Here is a 27577-nt window from a genome sequence, read left to right as displayed (position 1 = left end):
TGTCACCAGGGTAAGGCATTGCCTTAAACACTCATTGAATACTCACAGAATATTGTGATACTGGTTCCAATAATAATCTTACAGTTTGGAAACCTCAGTTATTCAAATTCTCTCTCAGAAGATGAATCTATCAATTTAGAATGTTACGAGTTTTTAGGGCTTTTTCACTCATCTTCAGTGATAGCAGACTAACCACTTAGTATTATTGCAATTTCTCAGATACGATCAGATGTGGACAGTTCAGTGCTATTACTGCGCTACACTATTAGAGGGCCAGGAGTTACCGAGCCACCTGTTGGTAGCTTCATGGTAGAGGAGTACAAAGGATGGATTCGCATCATACTCCCTCTGGATCGCGAGGAGAGAGAAAACTACACAGTGAGGATAACAAATACACTTACAAAAACATTATCGTTTAACTTTAAATACCCAAATAATCAGTCAAATTCAAGAAGTGCTATTTCTGAATTATAGAGAATGCAAAAATTCAAGTATTTTTCTAAGCAAAATCATATTTTCATGCATGTCCTTTTTCTTATAGCTTATTGGTACAGCATGGTTCATGAATAACACCATAGCTGAAGATAATGTTAAAATACACATCATAGTGGATGACCAGAATGATAACTCACCAGTGTTCATCAAGCCAGAACGATGCAGCGTTTATGAGGGGAGCCCACCTGGTAAACCATTGCGACCACTGCATTGTTAGAAATAGACATTACACACACACACACACACACACACACACACACACACACACACAAGAGAAAGACATTCAGACAAATACACCTAAAACTGATTGATCTTTAACAATCTAGTGTTAATCTTTAAAGAACAGTTCTCCCAAAAATCAAAATGCTCTCGTCATTTTCTCACCCTCATGCCATCCCAGATGTGTACGACTTTCTTTCTTCTGCTGAACATGTACACATATTTTTAGTAGAATATCTCAGCTCTGTTGGTCCTTTCAATGCAAGTGAATGGTGGCCAGAACTTTGAAGATAAAAAAGCACAACAAAGCAGCATAAAAGTAATCCATATGACTCCAGTGGTTAAGTCCATGTCTTCAGAAGTGATAAGATAGTTGTGGATGAGAAACAGATCAATATGTAAATTGTTTTGGTCAACTTAAGTCTTAGGTGAACAAGCATTATGTTCAGACGATCGTGTCCGTGATTGGAGCAGCACAAGTACAGGTGGATGCCAGCACACCACTCTGCGTGCGTTAGGTGCTTCAACACAAAATATTTCCACATAGAATCCACCTGTGCATCCTCGCTCAAGCATACTCATTAACCTTCCTATGTCCTCATTTCAATTGTTTTTCATATAAACATGAGCAAGATGAATGTCTTTTTGCCATGTTTTGCTGTGATTTTAGATGCTGTAAAACAATTTCAACAGTTAAAAATGCGTCAGCGTTCTGCCTTATTCATGTATCTTACTTTTTATTGCACAAGAATGCATTTGGTCTGAACCAGGGTCAGAAATTAACAAGGACTTCAAACAAACTGAAGGTGCCACTGAAGGTATGAAAAATTACCCAGAAATTGAAAATGTGCGGCGAGGGGAAAAAAAAAAAAAAAAGCCACTTTTGATTTCTATTTCTTATTTTAACATTGTATATATTTTCTATTCTAGACCTAGTGTATACATATCACATGAAATTATTTGATGTTAATTTAAATGTACAGGTAACCCCTTGTCTGATTATTCAGTTTTAAGGAATTAATTAATGTACAGTATTTGACGTAACACAATGACGTCATAGTGTCATATTTTGTATGGTTAGTAAAACATATGCCCTAACAATTCCCTCATAATGGTGAAAAAAAATGCCCCTAAAAACAACTCTAGGGGGCAAATGTTGCCCCTTAATAGAAAAGTTCATTTCCGACACTAATCTAAATAGCCTATTTTAGAAATGCTTTAGTAAATACAGTATACTCAATAATAATAATAATAATAAAATTAAACTATCAAAGTCACCAGAATTTAATGCTTTGGTGTTGTTTTGCCAAAATAAAATAAAGTCTCTACAATAGGGGTACACTTAAAATTTGTTTTCAAATGTAACATAATAACAAAATCAACAATGCTCATAGATGAATATTGGAAAAATTTCATTTGCATGTGTTACTTGTCGCACTATAACAAAAGTTGATAGATGCATGTCACAAAAAATGATATTTGCATGCTTTTACGTGTTGATTTTTTTTAATCTTTGTTTGGGTTCAAAGAGAAAGTCATACTCATATGGACTGGCATTAGGGTGAGTAAATGATGGTTTTCATTTTTTGGTGAACTATTCCTTTAAGGTTCGTTTTCTTGACTGCTGTGTCCTGATTTCTAGGTACCTTTGTAACCCAGGTTGTGGCCACAGATGCAGATAAGCCAGACACTCTTCACAGTAAGATAGCTTACAACTTAATCAATCAAGAGCCAAACAATGGCAAGTTTTACTTTGCCATCAGTAAAGAAAATGGAACTCTGTATGTGAAGGACGCAACACTTGACAGAGAGGTATCGCTTTCCAACTATATCTCTATGTGTTTAAGTTCCCAACCACTGTGTGGCACACTAGTGTGTCGTGAAAGATTGTCAGGTGTGCCGTGGAAAATTATCCAATTCCACAAAATAAATGCATTTCAAGTTTTTGTGAAGACACATTGAATGTCTCAATTTCTTTTAATTAAATATGACCTTATTCTTTATGGACATCAGAGACCCCAGTTATTGAACTAATATACATTCACCAAGAAAACGCTTAGACCTAAACACAAATGAGTCCTTTTATTACTTTATTTATTAGATTTGTAACCATGCGATTTTTAATAAAGCAGAAGGTAAGGACGTTATTGAAACTCACTATTATTGTTGTCTTTTTGGATGAAAAATAATGCTCAGACTGAAGGAAGTCTATAGATCTGCTTTGTTCTTTTAATTCTTAAACATTATAAATTCTCTTGGTATATATCGGTCATGAACGACTCAAAATGTTTCACTGACTCACTTATAGCACATAAGACGCTCATTTGTCGCCACCTAGTGACATTTCCAGAAGGGGTCGCTGAACTAATCAGTTAATGAAATTGAACACATTTGTGAATTCAGAAGAACGCCTCACCAAAATACTCTTTATTTTGCTGCTAATTTTGCACAATTGTAAACTTGAATAAACTAAAATAGCTGGAATTTGTGTTTTTAGCTTATTCTTTAAAAAAAAATATCCCCAGAACATTTTTTCGTGGACCAGTGATTGTCTTTTTCTCCTCTCATGAGCTTGCATCCCTGTAATTTGTTGTAGCATTGCAAGAACAAATCTACAAATTAGAAAAGAAGCAAATTTGTTGTTTTTTCATTACCCATTTTTGCACTCTTGCCACCTGTGACCTCTCACACCTGTGTGATTTATTTTTTTTGCAAAGCGAATTTCAAACATTACAAGTAAACATGCTACTAAGATGGACAGAAAACAAGAACAAGTTCTTGAACTTTTAACAACAGTTAGCCTCTGTGGGATAGTGGTGTGCAGTTTAATTTTTTAGTTGTGCCGTGGCAGAAAAAGGTTGTGAAACACTGCATTAAGCTATATATTTAAAGCTCAATCATATGCTAAACAGCAAGTTTTCCACTCTCTTGTAAAGGAACAGGACTCCTACATTCTTACAGTGCAAGCTACTGACATGAATGGCAGTTATCAAGGAAATTCTGCCACAACTACTGTAATTCTAGACATCCTCGACATCAATGACAACATTCCTACTTTGGAGAAGGATGAGGTGACAATGTCAAATTCTTATTTGTTTTTCAATTACTTGCCTATAACAAAATGTTTATGATAGACTGTCCATAAAAAAAAAATTTAAAAAAACTTTTGTTTGACTTATTTTTCTAGTTTTCAGCAAGTATTGATGAGAATATGGCACCCATCGAGGTTTTGCAAATCCAGGCCCTGGACATTGATGAAGAATGGTCAGACAACTGGTTGGCCGTGTTTGAAATAGTCAGTGGGAATGAGGATGGGCTTTTCTCTATTGAAACGAATAAAAATACTAATATGGGAGTTCTGTATCTGAACCAGGTCAGTGCATATTTTTTACATAGTTCTAAGAGCTGAGTACATGTGATGAGATCAAATGAATCAGGGCTGAAGTTTATGAGGGTAACGACTCGGTTACTAACGTAACCTCGGTTCCCTGAGAGGAGGGAACGAGTATTGCGTAAGTAGCTTACGCTATGGGAAAACTCCGTTTCTCGAGAAATATTGAAGTCTTTATGTAAAACGCATTGCAGCTGCACAGCAGACAGTAATGAGCGAGGCAGCTCGGTCATTGGCTGTGCTGCGGCAACTGCTCGAACCAATGACGGGGCGACTCTGAACGCGCAACCAATGGGCGCGCGCCTCGTGTTCGCACGCTCAGAGCCCACCGAAATTAGCATAGCCAGGCTATATAATGGGAACCCCGTCATACGGGTTCCTTTAGGTTCAATTGACTGAAGCGAACTGACCAAGCACAAGGGCAGCTTACGCAATACTCGTTCCCTCCTCTCAGGGAACCGAGGTTACGTTAGTAACCAAGTCGTTCCCTATCGAGAGGTCTCCTATTGCGTAAGTAGCTTACGCTATGGGAACACCATGTAAAACGCCGTGCGTGCTGACTTCGCTCTATAAATCCAGAGGCAGATGCCTGAGCCTTAAAGCAAAGTGATTATTCCACGAGCCGGCCAACGGCGAGCTACATAATGGGATAGTATAGAGCGCCCTTCCAAGGTGGTCCATGGTGGGGCGCTCATAGTACAAACACAAGCACATATCTTATGTACTGAGTTTTCTATGTGCTGATATGCATAAAAAATCCTTTAAGTCAGTCAGAGACGGACCTTGTAAGGGAGGAGATAATGCTCAGCATATACACTCACCTAAAGGATTATTAGGAACACCATACTAATACTGTGTTTGACCCGCTTTTGCCTTCAGAACTGCCTTAATTCTACGTGGCATTGATTCAACAAGGTGCTGAAAGCATTCTTTAGAAATGTTGGCCCATATTGATAGGATAGCATCTTGCAGTTGATGGAGATTTGTGGGATGCACATCCAGGGCACGAATCTCCCGTTCCACCACATCCCAAAGATGCTCTATTGGGTTGAGATCTGGTGACTGTAGGGGCCATTTTAGTACAGTGAACTCATTGTCATGTTCAAGAAACCAATTTGAAATGATTCGAGCTTTGTGACATGGTGCATTATCCTGCTGGAAGTAGCCATCAGAGGATGGGTACATGGTGGCCATAAAGGGATGGAGTTGGTCAGAAACAATGCTCAGGTAAACGACGCCCAATTGGCACTAAGGGGCCTAACGTGTGCCAAGAAACATCCCCCACACCATTACACCACCACCACCACCACCACCACCAGCCTGCACAGTGGTAACAAGGCATGATGGATCCATGTTCTCATTCTGTTTACGCCAAATTCTGACTGTCAAAATAAATCGAGACTCATCAGACCAGGCAACATTTTTCCAGTCTTCAACTGTCCAATTTTGGTGAGCTCTTGCAAATTGTAGCCTCTTTTTCCTATTTGTAGTGGAGATGAGTGGTACCCGGTGGGGTCTTCTGTTGTTGTAGCCCATCCGCCTCAAGGTTGTGTGTGTTGTGGCTTCACATATGCTTTGCTGCATACCTTGGTTGTAATGAGTGGTTATTTCAGGCAAAGTTGCTCTTCTATCAGCTTGAATCAGTCGGCCCATTCTCCTCTGACCTCTAGCATCAACAAGGCATTTTCGCCCAAAGGACTGCCGCATACTGGATGTTTTTCCCTTTTCACACCATTCTTTGTAAACCCTAGAAATGGTTGTGCATGAAAATCCCAGTAACTGAGCAGATTGTGAAATACTCAGACCGGCCCGTCTGGCACCAACAACCATGCCACGCTCAAAATTGCTTAAATCAGCTTTCTTTCCCATTCTGACATTCAGTTTGGAGTTCAGGAGATTGTCTTGACCAGGACCACACCCCTAAATGCATTGAAGCAACTGCCATGTGATTGGTTGATTAGATAATTGCATTAATGAGAAATTGAACAGGTGTTCCTAATAATCCTTTAGGTGAGTGTACATACTCCAGTCCATTCTACAGTCAGGCTGATAGAATGTTGGAATGCATTTTTCTATGTACTGGCATGCATAAAAAATCCTCTAAGTCGGTCAGGGACGGATCTTATAAGGGAGGAGATAATGCTCAGCATATACATACTCCAGTCCATTCTACAGTCAGGCTGATAGAATGTTGAAATGCAATGAGGGGACCTGTAGATTATAAAACCTGATACAGGTGAAACTCGAAAAATTAGAATATAGTGCAAAAGTTCATTCATTTCAGTAATTCAACTTAAAAGGTGAAACTAATATATTATATAGATAGTAAAGTAAGATATTTCAAGCCTTTATTTGATATAATTTTGATGATTATGGCTTACAGCTCATGAAAACCCCAAATTCAGAATCTCAGAAAATTAGAATATTGTGAAAAGGTTCAGTATTGTAGGCTCAAAGTGTCACACTCTAATCAGCTAAACACCTGCAAAGGGTTCCTGAGCCTTTTAAATGGTCTCTCAGTCTGGTTCAGTTGAATTCACAATCATGGGGAAGACTGCTGACCTGACAGTTGTGCAGAAAACCATCAATGACACCCTCCACAAGGAGGGAAAGCCTCAAAAGGTAATTGCAAAAGAAGTTGGATGTTCTCAAAGTGCTGTATCAAAGCACATTAATAGAAAGTTAAGTGGAAGGGAAAGGCCATTCAAATGTGTGGGGGAGCTTCACAAGGAGTGGACTGAGGCTGGAGTTACTGCAGCAAGAGCCACCACACACAGACGGGTCCTGGACATGGGCTTCAAATGTCAAACGTCTTACCTGGGCTAAAGAAAAAAAAGAACTGGTCTGTTGCTCAGTGGTCCAAAGTCCTCTTTTCTGATGAGAGCAAATTTTGCATCTCATTTGGAAACCAAGGTCCCAGAGTCTGGAGGAAGAATGGAGAGGCACACAATCCAAGATGCTTGAAGTCCAGTGTGAAGTTTCCACAGTCTGTGTTGGTTTGGGGAGCCATGTCATCGGCTGGTGTTGGTCCACTGTGCTTTATTAAGTCGAGAGTCAACGCAGCCGTCTACCGGGACATTTTAGAGCACTTCATGCTTCCTTCAGCAGACAAGTTTTATGGAGATGCTGACTTCATTTTCCAGCAGGACTTGGCACCTGCCCACACTGCCAAAAGTACCAAAACCTGGTTCAATGACCATGGTATTACTGTGCTTGATTGGCCAGCAAACTCGCCTGACCTGAACCCCATAGAGAATCTATGGGGCATTGCCAAGAGAAAGATGAGAGACATGAGACCAAACAATGCAGAAGAGCTGAAGGCCGCTATTGAAGCATCTTGGTCTTCCATAACACCTCAGCAGTGCCACAGGCTGATAGCATCCATGCCACGCCGCATTGAGGCAGTAATTAATGTAAAAGGGGCCCAAACCAAGTACTGAGTACATATGCATGATTATACTTTTCAGAGGGCCGACATTTCTGTATTTAAAATCCTTTTTTTATTGATTTCATGTAATATTCTAATTTTCTGAGATTCTGAATTTGGGGTTTTCATAAGCTGTAAGCCATAATCATCAAAATTATATCAAATAAAGGCTTGAAATATCTTACTTTGCTTGTAATGAGTCTATATAATATATTAGTTTCACCTTTTAAATTGAATTACTGAAATTAATGAACTTTTGCACGATATTCAAATTTTTCGAGTTTCACCTGTAAATGTCGAAGGCGAGGCCCAGCCTGCCGCCGCACAAATATCTTAAATGGGTATCCCACTCGACCAAGCCCACGAGGAGGCCATGCTCCTCGTAGAGTGAGCTCTGACGCCTAAGGGGCATTGAAGGCCCTTGGCTTCATAAGCTAGCGCTATAGCATCCACTATCCAGCGCGATATTCTTTGCTTTGAGACTGCGAGACCTTTAGTGCGGCCGCCAAAGCATACGAATAATTGTTCCGTCTGTCTGAACAGGGCAGAACGTTCCAAATATACTCCGAGCGCCCTGACGGGGCAGAGTAAATTAGCGTCGCTTTCGTCTGCTGGGGTCGATAGCGCTGCCAGAGATATCACCTGTGCTCTGAAGGGTGTGGAGAGCACTTTAGGAATATACCCGTGCATTGGCCTAAGGACAACTCTGCAGTCGTTAGGTCCAAATTCCAGGCAAGCAGCGCTTGATGACAGCGCGTGCAGGTCGCCCACTCTCTTGACTGAAGCGAGCGCCAGCATGAGCACAGTTTTGCTGTTTAAGGTGCACGGTTCAGAGAGGTTCTAACGGGGCACTCTTGAGTGCGTCCAGGACCGTGGCCAGGTCCCAGATCGGCACCGGGGGGGGCGAGGAGGGTTCATCCTCCTAGCGCCTCTTAGGAAACGAATGATTGGATCGTTTTCCCCTAATGAATGTCCTTTATCAGGATTGTGCGATGCCGCTATGGCAGCCACATAGACTTTGAGCGTGGAGGGTGTGCGGCCCGCCTCCAGCAGCTCTTGCAAAAAGGCGAGTACACTTGGTATCTCACACGATTTGGGGTTCAAGCTCTTGGTATCACACCAGTCACTGAACACGTTCCACTTTTGGGCATATAAGCGCCTCGTAGAGGGTGCTCGCGCCTCAGTGATGGTTCTCAAAACTCCTCTGGGGAGGTTCTCGGGAACCCGTTGAGGGGCCATGCATGGAGGGCCCTCCATAGAGTGCAGGGAGCTCAACCTAAGTCCACCCTGGCGATTTATATACGAAACTACCGTCATGTTGTCCGTTCGGACCAGGACGTGTTCGTTTTTCAAGTACGGAAGCAGGGCTCTGAGAGCCAAGGCGACCGCCTTCATTTCCAGACAGTTTATATGTAGGCACTTTTCCGGGTTTGACCAAAAGCCGGAGACAGGCCTGCTCTCGTAAAGGGCCCCCCATCCTATTTTGGAGGCATCTGTCGTGATCATTTTTCTCCGCGTGTTCACACCCAGACTCATGCTGGTTTGATACCAGTTTGATGGCTTTCCAGGGCGTCAGGGCTTTTATACAGCCGTGATTCGCTCTGATCAAAAAGTGGCCCGAGCGCCACGCGTGAGTGGGGACACGGCTCTTGAGCCAGCGCTGGAGAGGACGCATGTGCAACAATCCTAGCTGGAGTACAGCTGATGCCGAGGCCATGAGACCGAGCATTCTTTGAAATCGTTTAACGGGGGCGCGCGCGCCCTTTCTGAATGATGTTGCAAGGCGTCGAATAGAGCGTGCGCTCTGAGAGGCGCGCTGTCATCTGTACTGAGTCTAGCACTATTCCCAGAAGAGATATTCTGGCTGGGGGATAGCACGCTCTTTGCAAAATTGATTCTCAGACCCAGGCATTCTAGATGGCTGATAATCCAAGATCTGTGCGTCGTTAACTGACCCTCTGATTGTGCTATGATTAGCCAATCGTCGAGGTAATTCAGTATTCGCACTCCCCGCTGTCTCAGGGGAAAGTGCCGCGTCCATACATTTCATGAATGTACGGGGGGCCAATGATAGGCCGAATGGTAGTACTGTGTACTGGTATGACTGTCCCTCGAAAGCGAATCTCAGAAAAGGCCTGTGATGAGGTGCTATCGGAATGTGAAAGTAAGCGTCTTTCAAATCCACTGATTGAAACCAACCCCCGGGGCGAACTTGCGCGAGGATATGTTTGGTTGTTAACATTCTGAACGAGCGAATCATAAAAGCTTTGTTCAGATGTCTGAGATCTAGGATGGGGCGGAGGCCACCGTCCTTTTTTGGGACGAGAAAATAGCGGCTGTAAAAACCCGCCTCGCTCATAGAGGGAGGAACAGTTTCTATAGCGCCCTTCTCTATCAGTTCGAGCACCTCGGTGCGTAGAACATGTGACACATCTTTCCTCACTTTCGTCTCGACCACCGCTGAAAAGCGGGGTGGTCTGCGAGCGAATTGAAGGGAGTAACCGTGTTTTATTATGTTCAAAACCCGTTTTGGCATGTCTGGGATTTTTTCCCAGGCTTTTGCTCGCACAGATATGGGCTGATTGTTGGCTGGGGGCGTGTCGCAGTGATGTATGGGCCCCACCGGCAAATTGCCTTGTGCTAACACTGAGTTTACAGCTCCCAGAGGCGCAGGTGCGCGCTGAGCAGCCGTGTTGAGTGCCGAGTGCAGGGGTGCGTGTGAGATTACAGGCAAGCGCGCTATCTCCGTAATGCTCGCATCGTGAGCTGGAGAAATGTTTGAAACTGTATAGACAGTGTTTACAGGTGGGGGTGCATACATTGTAATAGGCACGCGCACCACTTTCATAAAGCTTCCCGCTCTTAGCGGGGAGTTTCTTGGCTCGCGCGTCGCATCTGTGATGCTCGTGACATGAGCCAGAGAATTGTTTGAAACTGTATGGGCAGCGCTTATGGGTGGGGGTGCGTATACTGTAGTAGGCACGCGCGCCACTTACATAAAGCCTCCCGCTCGCGGCGGGGTGTTTTTGGTCATGCATACAGTGTTTGTAACTGTGGGAGTGCGCACTTTAGTGTGGACACGTGACCCCTTAGTGACACAGGCAGAAAATGTGCTAACACTGAGCTTACAGCTCTCAGAGGCGCGGGCGCGCGCTGAGCAGCTTTGTTGAGTGCAGGGGTGTGTGTGAGATTACAGGCACGCACGCTATCTCCGTAATGCTCGCAGCAAGAGCCGGAGAAATGTTTGAAACGACAGTGTTTTACGGGTGGGGGTGCATACATTGTAATAGGCACGCGCGCCACTTCCATAAAGCTTCCCGCTCTTAGCGGGGAGTTTCTTGGCTCGCGCGTCGCATCTGTGATGCTCGCGGCGTGAGCCAGAGATCTGTTTGGAATTGTATGGGCAGCGCTTATGGGTGGGGGTGCATCTACTGTGGTAGGCACGCGCGCCACTTTCATAAAGCCTCCCGCTAGCGGCGGGGTTTTTGGCCATGCATACAGTGTTTGTGTGTAGGGGTGCGTGCAGGACAGCAGGCATGCGCGCTACATTTATAGTATTTCCCGCTTTTACTGGGGAAGTGTTTATAACTGTGGGAACAGTGCTTGTGTGTAGTGGTGCATACATGACAATAGGCACACGATCTACATTTATGGGGCGTCCAGCTCGAGCTGGGAATGTATTCGGCACTGTTTGGACAGTATTGATATGTGGGAGTGGGCACTTTAGTGTGGACACATGACCCCTTAGTGACACAGGCAGAAAATGACTCTTTTTGTGATTTCTGTGTGTTGCCGTGAAAACGGCGTTTGATTGCAGGTGAGCGAGTTCTGTGACTGGCCCATTGACTGCTGTACAGACATTTCCAGCCGCCTGTAAGGGGACTGGGTAATGTTTTACACGTTTTGCTCGCTGCAGTGAAGCGTTCAGCGAACTCTCTTACTGTGCTGGTGCCCGTGCTTGTGTCCGCTAATGTCGACGGCGCGGGGTCGAAGGCCGAGCCCGGCCAGTCGTCGGATGCAGCGCCAATTGGAAAGGCTATCATCCTTTTCACCGTCGTCCCCTGGCGCGCCGAACGAGATGAGACCCACCGTTCTGTTGGAGGGGTGCTGGTCCATCTGCGTGAATTGGACTGGCGGCGGGGAGTTCTCGGGTGGTGGTGAAGCACGCGGGGACTGGCCCAGCGTGACGTCACTGAAGTCCGCGTGCTCTGGCGGCCTCCGTGAGCGGCGCTTTTTCTTGCGCGGCTCGAACAGAGGGGACGGCAGCACGGTGGTAGCAGGCTCGTTCGCGGCGAAGCGAGCGCGCGGCTCGTTGAGTCCCAGGGAGTCACATTCGGGGCATCCGCCTCGAGTGAAAGCAGCTTCTGCGTGGTCAGGTCCCAGGCAGCGAGTGCAGATAATGTGACGGTCCCTGTCAGGAAGAAGGCCTCTGCACGAGGCGCAGGTCGAAGGCACTTGGAACAACGCCTCATTTGCTCTTTTACTAAATACAAAAAGTGTCGCAAAGGCGAACACTTGCAAAGTAGCTTAGTAAAAAGGATATAGTGATGCGCACCGGATGGCGTAGCAGAAGGCTTCGAAGGCGGCTGAAGGCGCCGGCGTCCTCTTAGCAGTCCTGCTGTAGGCTTGTCAACGGCGGGCGAAAGACTCCAACAATCCGGAGGATCCAGCGAAGAGGAGGTCTTCGCTGAAGGAGATTAAATCTAAAAGAACTCGTATGATGGGGTGCCCATTATATAGTCTGGCTATGCTAATTTCGGCGGGCTCTGAGCGCGCGAACGCGAGGCGCGCGCCCATTGGTCGCGCGTTCAGAGTCGCCCCATCATTGGTTCAAGCAGTTGCCGCAGCACAGCCAATGACCGAGCTGCCTCGCTCATTACTGTCTGCTGTGCAGCTGCAATGCGTTTTACATAAAGACTTCAATATTTCTCGAGAAACGGAGTTTTCCCATAGCGTAAGCTACTTACGCAATAGGAGAGACCTCTCGATGGGGAACCATAATATTAGTATAATAAACAAACATCAATGAATGTGAAAGTGTGTGTGGTCTATACACCCCTATATTTGATTCATGGTTTAGACAGTAACTAATTTCACCTTGTTCCCTCCTTTAGCCTGTAGATTATGAGTCAGCATCTAGTCTTAAACTGGGCCTGGTTGTTGCAAACAAAGCTCCTCCAGGAGCACCTCTAGGGAGTGCATCTGGAGGAGGAGGAGGAGGAGGAGGTGGAGGTGGAGGCGGAGGAGGAGGCGGAGGAGGAGGAGGCGGCGGCGGAGGAGGAGGAGGAGGAGGAGGAGGTGGTGGTGGTGGTGGATCATGGTCAACATCATCATCAGGTGCTCTGGTCTACAATGTGAACATAAAGGTGAAAAACCAGCCAGAGGGGCCCAAGTTCTTTCCCCTAACAAAGGCCATCCCTATCTCAGAGGATGGCAAGACATTTAAAATCAATGAGATCATCGCAAGGTACCCGGCCATTGATAAAGACACAGGAAAGGAAGCTACGAATGTATTGTAAGTTTACACAGAAACAGTTCTGTCCAAAGTAAAGAGGAAAAATACATTAATTGCAGATTTCTTTTAATTGTATTGAGAGATAAATCGGTTCTCTTTTCATTTAGGTATGCTAAAGTATTTGACCCAGATAACTGGCTCACCATTGACGAAAAGACTGGAGCCATTAAACTGAACAAAGCTCCTGACCGCGAGTCCAAGTATGTAGTCAACGGAACGTACATCGCCAAGATTGTCAGCATAACTAAAGGTAAGTTTCATTTGTGAAAGAAGTAATGAGGGAAAAGTGGTTCACTTTTATACATTATCTCAGTGTTTCAAAAGCACTCTGCAAAGGTTGCATAGAAGCTGCATCTGAAGTGTTATTTAGGAGAATTTACACAAAGTTTAAAGGCTGCTCTGATATAGAATTTTGAGCAAGCACAGAGCAGGTTTAACTCGGCTCTGTAAAGACACCTTAAATGAACAAAAAAGATCTGCCAGCTCTATAGTAACTTTGTGGTAACTATATTGATTTTATGAGCAGCATTTTAAAATGTTGATAAACACATACCTGGGCATATTACTTAGCTGTTATAAATTGCCTACTGACTAAACTATTTAACTTTGTGAAATAGTTATTAATTCTGATTATTAATAATAATAAATGTATTTCATTATTGAACATTGGTGTATTTTTTCATATTGCTATTACCCCCATTTTATTTTTTTTATTTTTTCTTTGCTGTGCATCAGCCATCCCTAAGAAAATACCTTGCCCATAGTAAGATCATTCTAATATAAGGACTCCTGTGGCTTATTACTTGATTATTAGTGGATTTATTTATTTCCAAATTGCTCTTCCTATGTGCCACATTGTTAAATCTATTTTAAATAGATTTTTAAAAGAGTTAAATATGGTGACAACAGGCAATTGTAGGTACATAATATGTCCTGAAGGTGGCGCCACCCTCACATTCAACATTAGTTACTGTATAACTAGTCCAATGATGTATAAGTATTTAAACATATGCTTACACTTATATATATGTTCCCTCTTAAAAATATATTATATTTTGTCTTTTTTTTTCATAGATATGCCTTCTAAGACAGCAACAGGCACCATTGCCATACAAGTAGAGGATTTTAATGACCACTGTCCAACATTGTCAAGTAATGTCCAGACACTGTGCACTGACAAGGATGCTGTCTTGGTCACTGCAGTGGATGAAGACGCCCCACCCAATGGAGCTCCATTCACATTCAGTGTCCCAGAAGATACTAAGGGGAAGTGGACAATTGAGCATTTAAATGGTATGTGATGACTAACCACCACAGCTTCTTTGGTCTCAAATAGACTTCACTGATTGATCGTTTGAATATTTCAGCAACAATATGTTAATGTTACACAATGATACTAGAAAATCAGGTTGGATCATTTTTGTTTTCACATTTAATTAATGCTATTTATAGACAATGCGTCTAAACAGGAATTTGTACAGGGTTGGCCTAAATAAATGATCATTGATCATTTATAGAAAACAAAGCTGTACCAAACCAGCACTATGAAAGCATAAACCAGCCTGAACCAGCATGGGTATTTTAAAATTCCTTTTTAGCCATTTTGACTCAAATAAAACTTTGTTTTAGGGAATCTGTTTCAAACCACTGTTGGTGTTTTCCCATTTGTCAAAAATATGGTCAAATATATGAATACTTACTAGCCAAAGATCTATTTAACAGGATGTTGAACATTTCTGTTCTTGTTCTCATCAGATACGACTGCCATCTTTAGGGCCCACGAAAAGCTTTGGCCTGGACAATTCGAGCTTCCAGTAATTGTGAAGGACCAGCAGGGGCTTGCATGTGCAGAACCACAGAAGCTGCTCGTAGAAGTATGTACTTGTACAGACCAGGGTGCTTGTGCCAGAATAGGAAGAGTTGGAGGGGCTAAGAAGGGCTCCAAGTTTGGACCTGCTGGAATCGGCCTGCTGTTTCTGGGACTCCTTATGTTATTGCGTATGTTTTATTCCATTCATTCTTCTCCAGTCTCCTAAAGGGGTGATATAATTGTATTTATTATCAGATTTTTCCCTGAGGACCACTTACATTGTTAGTAGCAGTATGTTTTTTTCATGCACCAAAAAAAGTAATCATTTAGTTTTTCATGACCATTTTCTGCCCTCTGTTTTTAAGGAATTTAAAGGGCTGTTTTTTGCTACTGTGCCCTTAAGAAATGATCCTTCACATGTGAATGAGCAATAGTGCTCTGCTAAGACATGAGCTGTGGCTTTGCTGTCAAAAACGGTTAAAGTCAGACTGAGATTCATGGATCTTGTTAAAAATACACTTCAGCCCCACATTGAGACTTGTATTGTAAATGCGGTCGTGAGTTTGCGTGCGTCAAATTTATTGTCTGATGTACTGCGTGATGTCATAAAATTCAGAAAATTGTCATTTTACAGCTTAGTTTTAATAAATGCTCTTTTTGTGCTAGGAAGTTTTGAGTTGTGAATGTTACAGTAAGTTTTCATAGTACGTCTCTTTTATCTGAAAAGATCATGATGATGTGGCCCCTTTAACTCATCGGATGATTACTCATTACAAACCTCAATGACTCTCGTTGAGCTCAGCGTCAGTGTTTTTAATGTTGGCTTTTTAAAAATCATTCATAGTAAAAAAAAAATTGTTGTGTATGCACCTGTTCTGCAGTCAACTTAGTCAAAAAGAATATCAGGCATATAATGTTGATTATAATTTGGTGTTGAAATAAATTAATTTCTCCACTGTTACAGTCATCCCGCTCCTGTTGCTTCTCTGTCAGTGTGGAACAGCTGGAATGGAAGGAGCATTCACAAGTATGCCTTTTGACACTAAAGAGCATCTCATCTCTTACCATACTGAGGGCCAGGGAGAGGACAGGGTAAGAACTTTAGCTCTTTTATTGGATTTACATAAGATTATACATACATACAGTAATATGATCTAAATGAAAGGAATAGTTCACCCAAAAAATGAAAAACCTGTCACCATAATGTCGCCTAAATCCAGTAAGTATTTCTTTCTTCTGTGCAGCACAAAATGTAATTTCTTCACAGGGCTTATTCACCAAAATGCAAGTGAAAAAGTACAAAAATCACCATTAAACCACAGTAAAAGTAATCAATAAAACTCATCCTCTATATTCCAAGTCTTCTGGAGTTATCTATTTTCACTCTCAAATTAAATCACAACATTAATAAAGCACTTAGATCAAATATATTATCGACTGCGACAGCCCGCCGTCGGGCCATTAAAATGTACAAAATAAAAAGTATGTGATGCACAAAACTGCTGTGTGTAAATTAGTACACATGCCACATATCTTTGGAAAGCTACATTTCTTGATTTTCTATTGATATAAACCATTTTAAGATACAATCACAACAGCAGGTACAATCTATATCTTTGTCAGACCACCAACATATAAACAACCAATAACAAAATTTAGGCAACTCACCTATGAAGCCTCATAGTATTCAACTGATCCATAACTTCCCGACAAAAACGGTGTTGTTTCATTGTCAAATGTCCAAATGATCAAATCAAGTAAAATGTTTAGTCCAAATCACATTATTACATCAATAAATATCCACAGACTCTTGTTGCATCATTTCAAAGCACCTGGCAGCTGTACCTAATCTTTCACATATTATCGGTAATAACAGTTCAGATGTAAACATTTCCTATATCCGGTATCAAAATGGAAGGGCATACCCACTTTCCTTTGTTTACTGATCAAACCAATTACATCCGAGAGTGTGAATGACTGGCGTATCGTATAGCCAATGAAATTCTGAAAACAGTGATATGCCGCTTTAGTGGGAAGATTAGAGCATGGTTCTGTAATGTGTGTGCGCAAAGTTGTCTTGCCATTACCGAGTGTTTTGTGCGTCTGTGTGTAAAAGCTGAAGAGTGTTGTTTTGGAACTGTTTACACATTTGGAGATTTAAATATGGTGAAACGGACGCGAAAAACAGGATTTTCGCCCCAGGATGTGGTATAAGAAGGCATTCATTGTGAAAACGATGAGTTTGGAGATGAAATTTCTGAAAACAATACGGATGATTCAGAGGCAGAGGAAATGTTTATGGAGAGATGAGACATTGCTCTGGACAAGTAAGTATTTTCTTGTGTTTTATAACATATATTACTGTATATTCCACATAAATAAGCTTTAGTTTGAATAATGAATACACATTTTGTAATTACCCTTTGTTGTGTGTTTCCTCAGTGAGTGTTTGAACCATTTGTGGGAGTTTTTGTATTTGATTGTGCGTGTGTGAGGTTTTAGTTCATTGTTTGTTTCAGATCTATTGACATGCTATATAGATGTTTTGTATATTTACTGTAAATATGTATTTATATATATATATATATATATATAAGTTGAAAATAAGAATATATTTTGTGTTTGAGAGTCTCTTTGTTACAATGCTGAATTCATGGGGGAGGTGTAGGCCTATCTATTGCTTCCATAGTACATTGGCAAAGTATACAGTATTTACAGTAAATATACATACAATAATACATATTTACACACTCGAAAAGAAAAAAAAAATATATATATATATATATATATATATATTAGAATACAGAAAAGATGGAAAAGTTGTGTCTAGCTTTGAAAATGACTATTTATTTATTCTCACTATAGGCAATTATCTGATGAATCAGATAGCGATTGGGAGCCGGATACTTCTCCTCCACTCAGCAAGCGGCCACATAAAGTGGAGCAGCAGGACAGTACCTCATCAAGAGAGGAGCCCCATGTAAAGGAGAGGTCCCTATGAATCAGAAGGCTTTCAGAGAGACCCTTGCTGAGGAGCTGGCAGAGTTGGGGTCTCACTCCACAGCCAGACCCGTATCTCCTGCTCCACGAAGAGCACATCACAGGCTGTTGCACATCACCAAATCTTGCACCGCTGGTTGTCTGAAGTGCAGGCAGTGTCATGCAAAGAAACCAGTGAAGTACTCCTCCTGTGATGTGCCTTTGTGCTTTGTACCCAAACGTGATTGCTACAATGACTGGCATGTTGCTAGAAACATGTCAAATGTTATAATGGTTTGTGTAAAAATTAATGTAAATAGTTTGTTGTGTATTTTTTATATAAACAAATTTTCCACCATAGCACTAGTTTTGACTCTTTTATATGCACAACGTTTAGTTTCAAGAAGGGAAAAGGCGCTCTAATGTGTTTATGCATCAGTTACTCTGTGTCAGCAAAACTAATAGTGGATCTGGATATGGAATATGATGGCTCTAAGTGTCATCTTTAATTAGAGCCCAAAATTATGACTGTACGTTGAAGTGTTCAAAAGTAGTAGCCTTTTTGTCCTAGGTTACCAAAGGGTCCTTTTGGAGTATCCAAAAGGCACTTTTGTAAAACGCCTGGGTGTACCCTTTACATGTGTAAAATATTCATTTTTATGGTATTGTTATAACATTTGAACTTGGAAAAGGTAAGGATTCATGCTGTGATCACATTGTGTTCTCAAGCTAATAGCTACAAGTTATAGTCATCTGCAGGCATCTTTATGCAAAATAAAATTCAGGAGGAAAAACAAACTTTTATTTCATTGTGTTCAAACTTCTATTACTCAAAATCAGTAGCACTTACAGTAAATCTGACAGCTGGGGAAAAAACCTCAGAGTGTCCCCTTTCAAATGTGACCAAAACCATGCATGTACTCAAAAAGGTTCAAGAACAGCTTTAAATTTACTTTGGGTATGCCTTGATTAGGCGTTTTAGGCTAATTTTACAGGATTGTATCAATAACATCAAACCTCATTGGTTCTCATCCTATCACATAACCAAAGGTTGTGATGTCATGTCGCACTTTTACTGTGGTTTTATGTGTTTTTTCAAGCTTGAGTCACCATTCATTGACAGTATGACAAATATACCCTGTGAAAACATTTTTAAAGCGTACCGTTTGTCTTCCATGGAAAAAAGGTTTGGAGCGACATTAGAGTGGGTAAACAATGACCGAATTTTCATATTTGGGTGAACTATACCTTTAATCAACATTTTTGTCTTAGATAAAAATATCTAAACCTTAATTTACTTAAGAAGCTAAATATCATAAGATACAAAGTCTTGTACTAAGTTTGTTGCAGTTTGTTGGTTTGTGCTTAAAACAAGAAAACTGATGTGAGGTGGGGTAAGAAAAAGAAAAATCTTCTTACCCCTTTTGCAAATAGTTTTTTTCTTGTAAGCATACACCTTGTTGTACTTAGATTTTTCTGAAAATAAAACATAATGGCTAATGTATTTTTGCTTCTCAAGTAAATTCCTCTTGTTTTAAAGATATTTAGACTTTTACTGAAAATAAAAACAAACATACTGAGTAAGAAAATTGTTTTGCAGTGCAGGCACAAAATCTGTTTAAGAAGTTTGTGTTAATGTTTGACATTTCACTCAATATAAATACAAAAAATAATAATTCTCTCTTACAGGACATTCCCATTCTGACCCCTACTGCTGAGGTTGATGGGCGTTACGGCTTTGTGGAACATATGGGTTCAGGTGCTAGCCGTGGTGTGTCTGCTACACGTGGTGGTTCCATGCATGGTCCAGGTTATATGTACAGTGGAGGCTTCCGTGACTCATCTTCCACAACGGTTGGCCATGGCTACAATGAAATGGATAATGGCTATATGAACTCGATCAGGAGGAATGGGACTCATATGTCGAGAGAAATGGGTCGAGATTTTGACGGGATGGCCGTAGCTGATGTGTTCTTGGATGAATACTTTTCACAGGTTTGTAAATGTCTACACATAAACATTACACACACACACACACTCATGGTCATTGACAAATAACGTCTGAGGTGATAAAACTGTTTCTACCAACAACAACAAAAAATTATGAATATAATATTTTGAAAATTATTGACTTGTGTAACCAAGTAAAGGTGTTAAACATATTTTTATGGTGCAATTTGTTTATCAATAAGTTTTCTCAGCGTTACACCAAATGACCTGAAAACCAAATGTGCCTTTTCATAAAATATAAAACTATTGATATTTAATTATATGACAATAAATATGTGACAAAATGGCTACCAACATGCGTGTTACACCATAATGGACACATATTCAAACATTAATAATATTTAAAAAAAGAAAAGAAATATATATATAAATTGCCCTACTCATGTCAAAATTTCTTTATTCATCAATTTCAAATGTATTTTAATTTTTTTACTGTTACTGTTTTTTCTGAATTTCAGAAAAATGTGTTTTTAATGTAGAAAAAAAGCCACTCAGTGTGCTTTTAATATTGTTTACATAAAATTGTTATATGTGGAAATGCCCAAATATTTGACTACATACCCATCTCGGTACATAACAATATGCAACATTGACTATTTATCTATCCATTAAGTATTTTTAAATTTTTTTTATCATGACCTAAATAATATTCCTGGGCAAAGCTTATAAATATGTAAAAACCAACACATTTGCCCAAAGTCCCCACCGCTTTATAAAACAAAATACACCCACTCAGCTATAAGATACTGTAAAGCAATGTAATGTATTTTCATAATATACAGTAGACTTATATATATATATATATATTGCTCTCTATGTGTTACAGAAAAGCAGAGGAATGGATGACGGATTTGCGAAGAACGATGCGCATGTGTACGATTATGAGGGGAAGGGCTCTCCTGTTGGCTCTGTAGGCTGCTGCAGCTTGCTCGAAGATAAAAATGACTTAGCATTTCTCAACGACCTTGGGCCGAAGTTCACCACTCTTGCTGAAATATGTGGCGGTACAAATATGCCAAATGTGGAAACCACACCTCTTCCTCCCCTTCCCAATCCTGTTGTGGAGGCTGTGTCTACATCAACCAACATTGTAAACAATGGGAATTTTGCCACTAACAGAGTTGTATCTTCAAACATGGCGAATATGGCTCCCAATGTTGCTTCATCTTCATCTACTCATGTAGAGAACGTGCTAGTCACAGAACACCGCCCTGCAATTATTTCCAATGTGCAGCCAGCTCCAACACTTCTGGTTCAACCGCAGCCAATGTACTACATGGTTGAGCCACAGCACCACACCGTAGTCTTGGCTGAAAGGCCAACCATGGGACACGGACAGAACATGTATGTGCTGAACAACGGCAACATGTCTGAGGGGGTTGTTGTCCAGGACACCAACATTTCAACGAATACTCTGAATCGAGGTGAGAGAATGGTGGTTCTAGATAGGGTTGGATCTGCTCAAGCTCTTAACACTGGGATGCTGCATACAAGTAATTTGCCTGGATCACAAGTACTGCTGATGGATGGGGTCAAGATGGATGGGGCTGATGGATGGGGTCACAGCGGTCAAGTCCTTCAAGGGACGTTAAAGAGAGGGGTCGCAGGATCTCAGGGTATGATGATCGTGGAAGGACAAGGTGGCCATATGATACATGGGTCCCTTAGAAGAGATATCCCCACTCATGGAGGATCTCAAAGTGTCCTTTATGTAGAGAATAAAGGAGGATCTGGAGTTGTTCAGGGGACTCCTCAAAAGGGTATGACCTCCACTGCAGGGTCAATTCATGGTAACATTGGATCAAGTGGGGCATCTGTCCAACTTAACCGAAAAGCATCTCAAAAAGTTGCTGTTCAAGAGAGAGAAAGGTTGTGACATCACAAAATATCAAGTAACAATGCAACCCTGTTACTTGTACAGTTCTAAAAGTGTTACAGAGATTTGAAAATTGTAAATTCAGTCTTTTGAAAAACAATTATCTCCAAAATGATAATTGCTTTAAGAATGTTGGAGCTCATGCATGCAAATGTTAGAGCACTGTCTTAAATGTAATTTGATGCTTGCAAAACTGGTTTTGATGCCCTTGAGCTTTCCTCTGAACAGTACATGTCATATGCAAATGGAGATGTTCTTTTTTATTTTTTGCATATTGGCTGCATGTGAATGTGTTCACCCCAATCGATTGAAGGTGGGATGCTTTTTTTGGTTCCAGAAAATATGTGATAAATGAAGATTCATAAATAACTTTTGGAATCAAGTCAAATACAATGTATTTTTTGGCAAGTCATTAGGCTTTCTAAAAATACCATATATGTGTGATATATTTAGCAGCATTTGTATGCCTTGCATTTATATGGTATTTTAAGACTTATTTTGTTTGCTTAGTCACACTGTGGGCAACCCTTGTAATTCATGATAAGAGTAGGTCTAGTTGAAAACTTGTAGTATTCGTTTGAACTGCAGTAGCCTTGAATTACATACAAAGACCAAACTCACATTCCAAGCAATAATGCTGATAAGTATGAAATGAGTGTTCCTTTTTTTTTAAATAAATTATATATTTTTTGAAAATGCTTGTATTTAAGAGTACAATAGCTAACACATTTCCTTTGTAGTGCAATAAGTAGGAATTAAATGCTAAAACTCTTAATAATTGTGGTGTTGGGCTCAAAGACAACTTTTTGTATTGACAGCTGTTCTTATTTGGTAAAATCTTTAGTTTTTCCGTGTATTTGTTTGTTAAAGGGTGTGGGCACTGGGTACCAGCTTTACCAGAAATTTACTTATTAGCTGCATAGGGAAAGTACAATATTACTTATGAGTATTAGAAATAAGAAGCTTTTTTCAGTGTTCTTTTAATTTGTTGTGCTCAATTACCACAATAAACATATTTCTACTAAAAGGATTGACATATTTTGTAAGGCAGCATAAGGCTGTTTAGATGGGTTATTTTTTATTTAATGTTAAGTTTTGTAAATGTTCCATATGTTTCACTTATTGTGGAAAAAGAAAATCCAAAAGACAATAAAGTTTATTAAAAGCATCTGGTGTACATTTTGCATAAATGTATATGTCTGTGGACACGTCTCAACAAATACTGGAATCTGTAAGATTCCCAAAGTAGGAATTAAAGGGAAACCAGCAATTGCTGAAACAATGTATGGAATGGCAGCATATTACGTTTCAGAGAAAGCCACTGGATCAAACAACCCATACTAACAGTATATATATGATGGCAATACAGTAAGAAAAGGCAGGGCCACACAAACAAATCCTGATGATTCATGTTATTCCAGAGAATGTTTCAAAGAGCATCTGAGATACTTCCGTGGAAGCAAGGAATTCTGAGAGACTTGTTTGTCTAGTGACCTAGAAATAGAGAGACAAATCTTACATATGTCTTCTTAGATAAATCCTTGTGTTTATTTCTGTTTAAAATAGATTTCGAATCCCAGATTTTGAACCCCCACTGTATATGTGACAAGAGCAACATGCAACCAAGAACAAGAACTTTAACAAATTAGAAACATTAACTGCTGCAGCATGTTACTCATTTCATCAATTTAATCTAGAGAGCAAAATGCATAAGGTAACTGTTGTTATCGTCATCCAGTACAAGGCAATTCTGTAACCATGTAATAAGTTCATTAGTAACCTAATCCATTAGAACTATTCAGGGACGTCGTCATTTCAAAAGTGAGGGGGACAGAATGTTTTTCACTGGACGTGAGGTGTATAAGAAATATATTATTATTTTAACTTTATGCTGCTTTAATAACTAATATTTTGCCAAATCAAAAGAGTGCACATGGAATTTATTAAATTCATTTGCCAGAAAGTTTTTGATTTCTTACAACTTACACTGTAAAAAGGCAATTTTTTATTTATCTATTTCTACGTGATCTAACCTTAAAAATATACTTTTGTTGCTAATGTAACCGGGTGGATTTAGTCATAATTTCTTTGTCATTTAAAAAGCAGGAGACCTATTATGCCTCTTTTTACAAGATGTAATATAAGTCTCAGGTGTCCCCTGAATGTGTCTGTGAAGTTTCAGCTCAAAATACTCCACGGATCATTTATCATACCATGTTGTAAATGCCTCTATTTGTCTGGAATCAAAAACATGTTGTTTTCATGTGTGTCTCTTTAAGTACAAATGAGCTGCTGCTTCCCACCACCGACATAGCTCTGGTCTCTGTGAATACAATCACTTGAATACAAATATCACTGTTCCTTTACAATTAATATTATTATTAAAATTTAGGATCACATGAGATCTATGATTTTCTCTCATATTGGCTGTCGCTCCCAAAAGTCACTTAGTTAAACATTCGAGTTAAACATTTCTCAACTTTGTCGTCGCTGGACATGCCCACATCCGGTCGCCAGCGATCATCGTCGCTCATGTTGCCGGAAGTCACCAGCTCTCATTGAAAATGAATGTGATAAGGTCATTTTGTCGCTGCGTGTCGCTGGCAGTGTGCACGCAGCTTTAGCCATGGAATCAGCTAACAAGCACATTCGGAAAGGCGATTTGCACACATTCACAAAATATAAAGTGTGATACTTACATCTTCAGGATATAAAGCTAGAACACGAACAGTTGATACTGATCCATGCTTGAGAATCACCTTTTTGGAAAAACCTGCTTTATAGTGACACTCATTCACAAAGCAGGACAGTGTAAAATGATTTGCACAAACATACACAATTTTTTTTATGTTTACTTGTCCACTTCATCTTCAGTGGCTCTTATGCCAAGAGTTCTTTAAGACTATTATGTTCACTTTTACAGCCAACAACAGAACACTTATGATGCTTATGAAGCTGAGACATTATTCTTCTCACTGTATCTGCTCCAGTGTGGAAAACATGGCGGATTGTGTGTAGATCACTCAGGGGAGGATCTATGGAGATAGGGTAGAGTCTGTCACCAGTCGTGGGCGAGGCCTACGTGACGTCAGGTTATAGCAGAAACGAAAACCATTAATTTTTAGACACTGTTTTCGATTAATAGATATATAAGAAATAGGAGTGGGTGGACTTTTAACATTGTAGGGTGGTTGTATACAGGAGACAGCAGGCAAGTTGTGACATGCAACACAAGCTTAAACCGCCAGTTTTAAGTTTCTATATGCTACCGTCATTATATTGTCCATCCGGACCAACCTATGCTTGCCCTGGATCAATGGCCGAAGCCCCCGCAGGGCCAGCAATACCACCAGCAACTCGAGGCAGTTGATATGCCAGAAGCCTGTGGCTGCGTGCCCATTGCACAGGGCTTGGAGGTGTCTTTCATAACAACGACATGCCTGGACACTTGCTCTAAGGGGACCCCTGCCTGCAGAAATGCAAGGTCTGTCCAAGAGCTGAACATGTGGTGGCAGACCTGCGTGATGTCCACGCGATGTGTGCCGTGGCACCATGCCCATTTCGGGACTCAAGTCTGAAGCCAGTGCTGGAGCGGTCTCATATGCATCAACTTGTGAGGCGTGACCACCACTGAGGACACCATATGCCCCAGGAGTTTCAGTGGGATCACTGTTCTCTGCCTGAACGACTTCAGGCAGTTCAGCATCGACTGTGTGCCCTCATCCAAGACGCGCGCTATCATAGAGACGAGTCTAATACAACAGGTCTCGAGAGTAAGCTAGAATCAGTACTGACATGCCCGGCCCTCAAAAGCAAACCTGCAGAAAGGGTCTGTGACAAGGTAAAACCGAGACATGGAAGTACACGTCCTTCAGGTCTACTGCCGCGAACAAATCTTGATGCCGATCACGGGCGTTCAGTGGCCAACCAGCACGACGGGGTGGAGAGCACTAGCCATGCCTCCAAACTCCGAGCGAGGGGCACCAAGTGGACGATCGTGTTTGACGTACCTGCAGAATTGGGTTCGGGGCACAAAAAGGTATCGCCATGCTCGTGCTCCTCCAGGAAGAATGGAACCAGGGCAGGACATGGCCGTGAGCAGCTCTCCAACCCAGGAAACAGTCATCAAGCCGTGAGGGCTCAGGGCAGGGTGGAGGGTTCCACTCCAGCCCGACACTCATGGCAGCTCAGGCAAGCGTGGCCATCAGCTCCGCATCGGCCTCAGACTGGGCGACCGCACATGAAGGTGGGAGCCCAGTTGAGTCCTCAGCCTCCGACTGCGCCAACCCACTCTCCGATGCTGCGATCGAGAACTCATCCTGCTCTCGAGGCATAGTGAGAGAGATAGTGACGGCATCCAGGAACTACACACAGATAGAAAAGTATCTTTCAAAAGATGCTCTCCATCAGTGCGCACTCTTATACAGGAAAATATAGTATTTTTTTCAAGAATCTACACTCTCTTAGCTGTCGAAGTGCACAGGGGCGTACTCTGCACTAGTCGTGCACGAGGGGGAGAAAGCCACTGAAATTCACCATATATCCAACAGTATACGCTTCTCATTGTGAGGTGAATGGAATGGCAGTGGAACTCGCTGCTCAACACTGCTCGGCTCCGAATAAAAAATCTGAAAAGTAGTTGCGAGCCAGCTCCTTTTAAACCTGTATGTACGGGGATTGGCATGCAAATTCCACTCGCCAATTCCCATTGGCCTTTTCTCAAAGATCAGAGGTGATTGGGGCTCCCAAGAGTGACCCCTAGTGTCACTACATCGACACAACTTTGAGTGAGTGACAGATAGGGATCTATGCTCTGGCACAGTTGTGCCACCCACAGTTGTGCCACCCACATGATCCAGTTTTGGATGAAAAGCGCGAATAAATTTTGTATTTTATATTGTAATAATGTTTGTTAAGGTAATGCAAATAAAAAAATATTTTAAATGGATATCTATGGTATAGAATTATACACACCCTGTCCCTTATCAGGCTAATTAAGCATCCGAGAGGGATAAAGGCCGATAGCAGACGGTGGTGCGACGAGAGAGAGATAGTTTGCGGACATGTCCGTCATGGGTGTGTTTGTCTTTTGTTTCAGTTTATAATTAAAATATAATTTATATTGCCAAGCCGGTTCTCGCCTCCTCGGATGGAGCCGCTGCCAGGGGTGGAGGAGAGCCCTGCCATCCCCCAGAAACGCGGAGGGGTTGAAGGAAGACCGCCGTCCGCGAGGGGAGGTGGGAAGTAAATAATACTTAAAATATTATTTATATATAATTTTACCGGTTCTCGCCTCCTCATTTACATTGAACTATGTTACAAGAATAAATTAAATTACTGCTAAATTACTGCTTAAATTATTAGTCCACGTACATTAAATAATAAGGCATATTCAATATTCAAACTTATTAACAGCTGATTTAAATTGACTAAGTTACTGCGTTCAGTAAGCCCTTTAGTGACGGGACAGGGGACCATTAATCCCATTAGTTCTTCAATGAGGATCTTGTTCATAATAGATAATTTTTGGCCTCAGTGGTTGCACTTTGGAAATTAAAAATTTCAAAAATATATTCCTGAAATATGCTATTCATGCCATATCATTTATGTTGACTACACCTCCAAAACACTCTTAGAACATTTACTGTACAGTTATGTACATTTACTGTATTGCAAGGAAATCTTCCCAAAGAGCTTTCTGCACACCTTTCTGTCACTATATAGATCCTACCCTCTAAACTGTTAAGCCACTCCCCATATCACAGACATAAACAAAGAGTGAGAGAGGGCGGACCAAAAGTTGCTAATATTTGCAGTGCCAAAATCGATGCACACACACAGTTTGTTAATCTCTG

The 27577-nt window shown here is 41.3% G+C and overlaps 1 pseudogene; it reads left to right on the top strand.

Annotated features, from left to right (window-relative positions):
- Positions 1 to 21742, top strand: LOC127623531 (desmoglein-2-like; annotated as a pseudogene).
- The last annotated feature ends 5835 nt before the right edge of the window (positions 21743 to 27577 follow it).

Source organism: Xyrauchen texanus, chromosome 30 (assembly GCF_025860055.1).
Source record: "Xyrauchen texanus isolate HMW12.3.18 chromosome 30, RBS_HiC_50CHRs, whole genome shotgun sequence".
Taxonomy (NCBI): domain Eukaryota; kingdom Metazoa; phylum Chordata; class Actinopteri; order Cypriniformes; family Catostomidae; genus Xyrauchen; species Xyrauchen texanus.
Note: the sequence above shows the minus strand (reverse complement) of the source record. Positions and strands in the feature narration are given on the sequence as shown.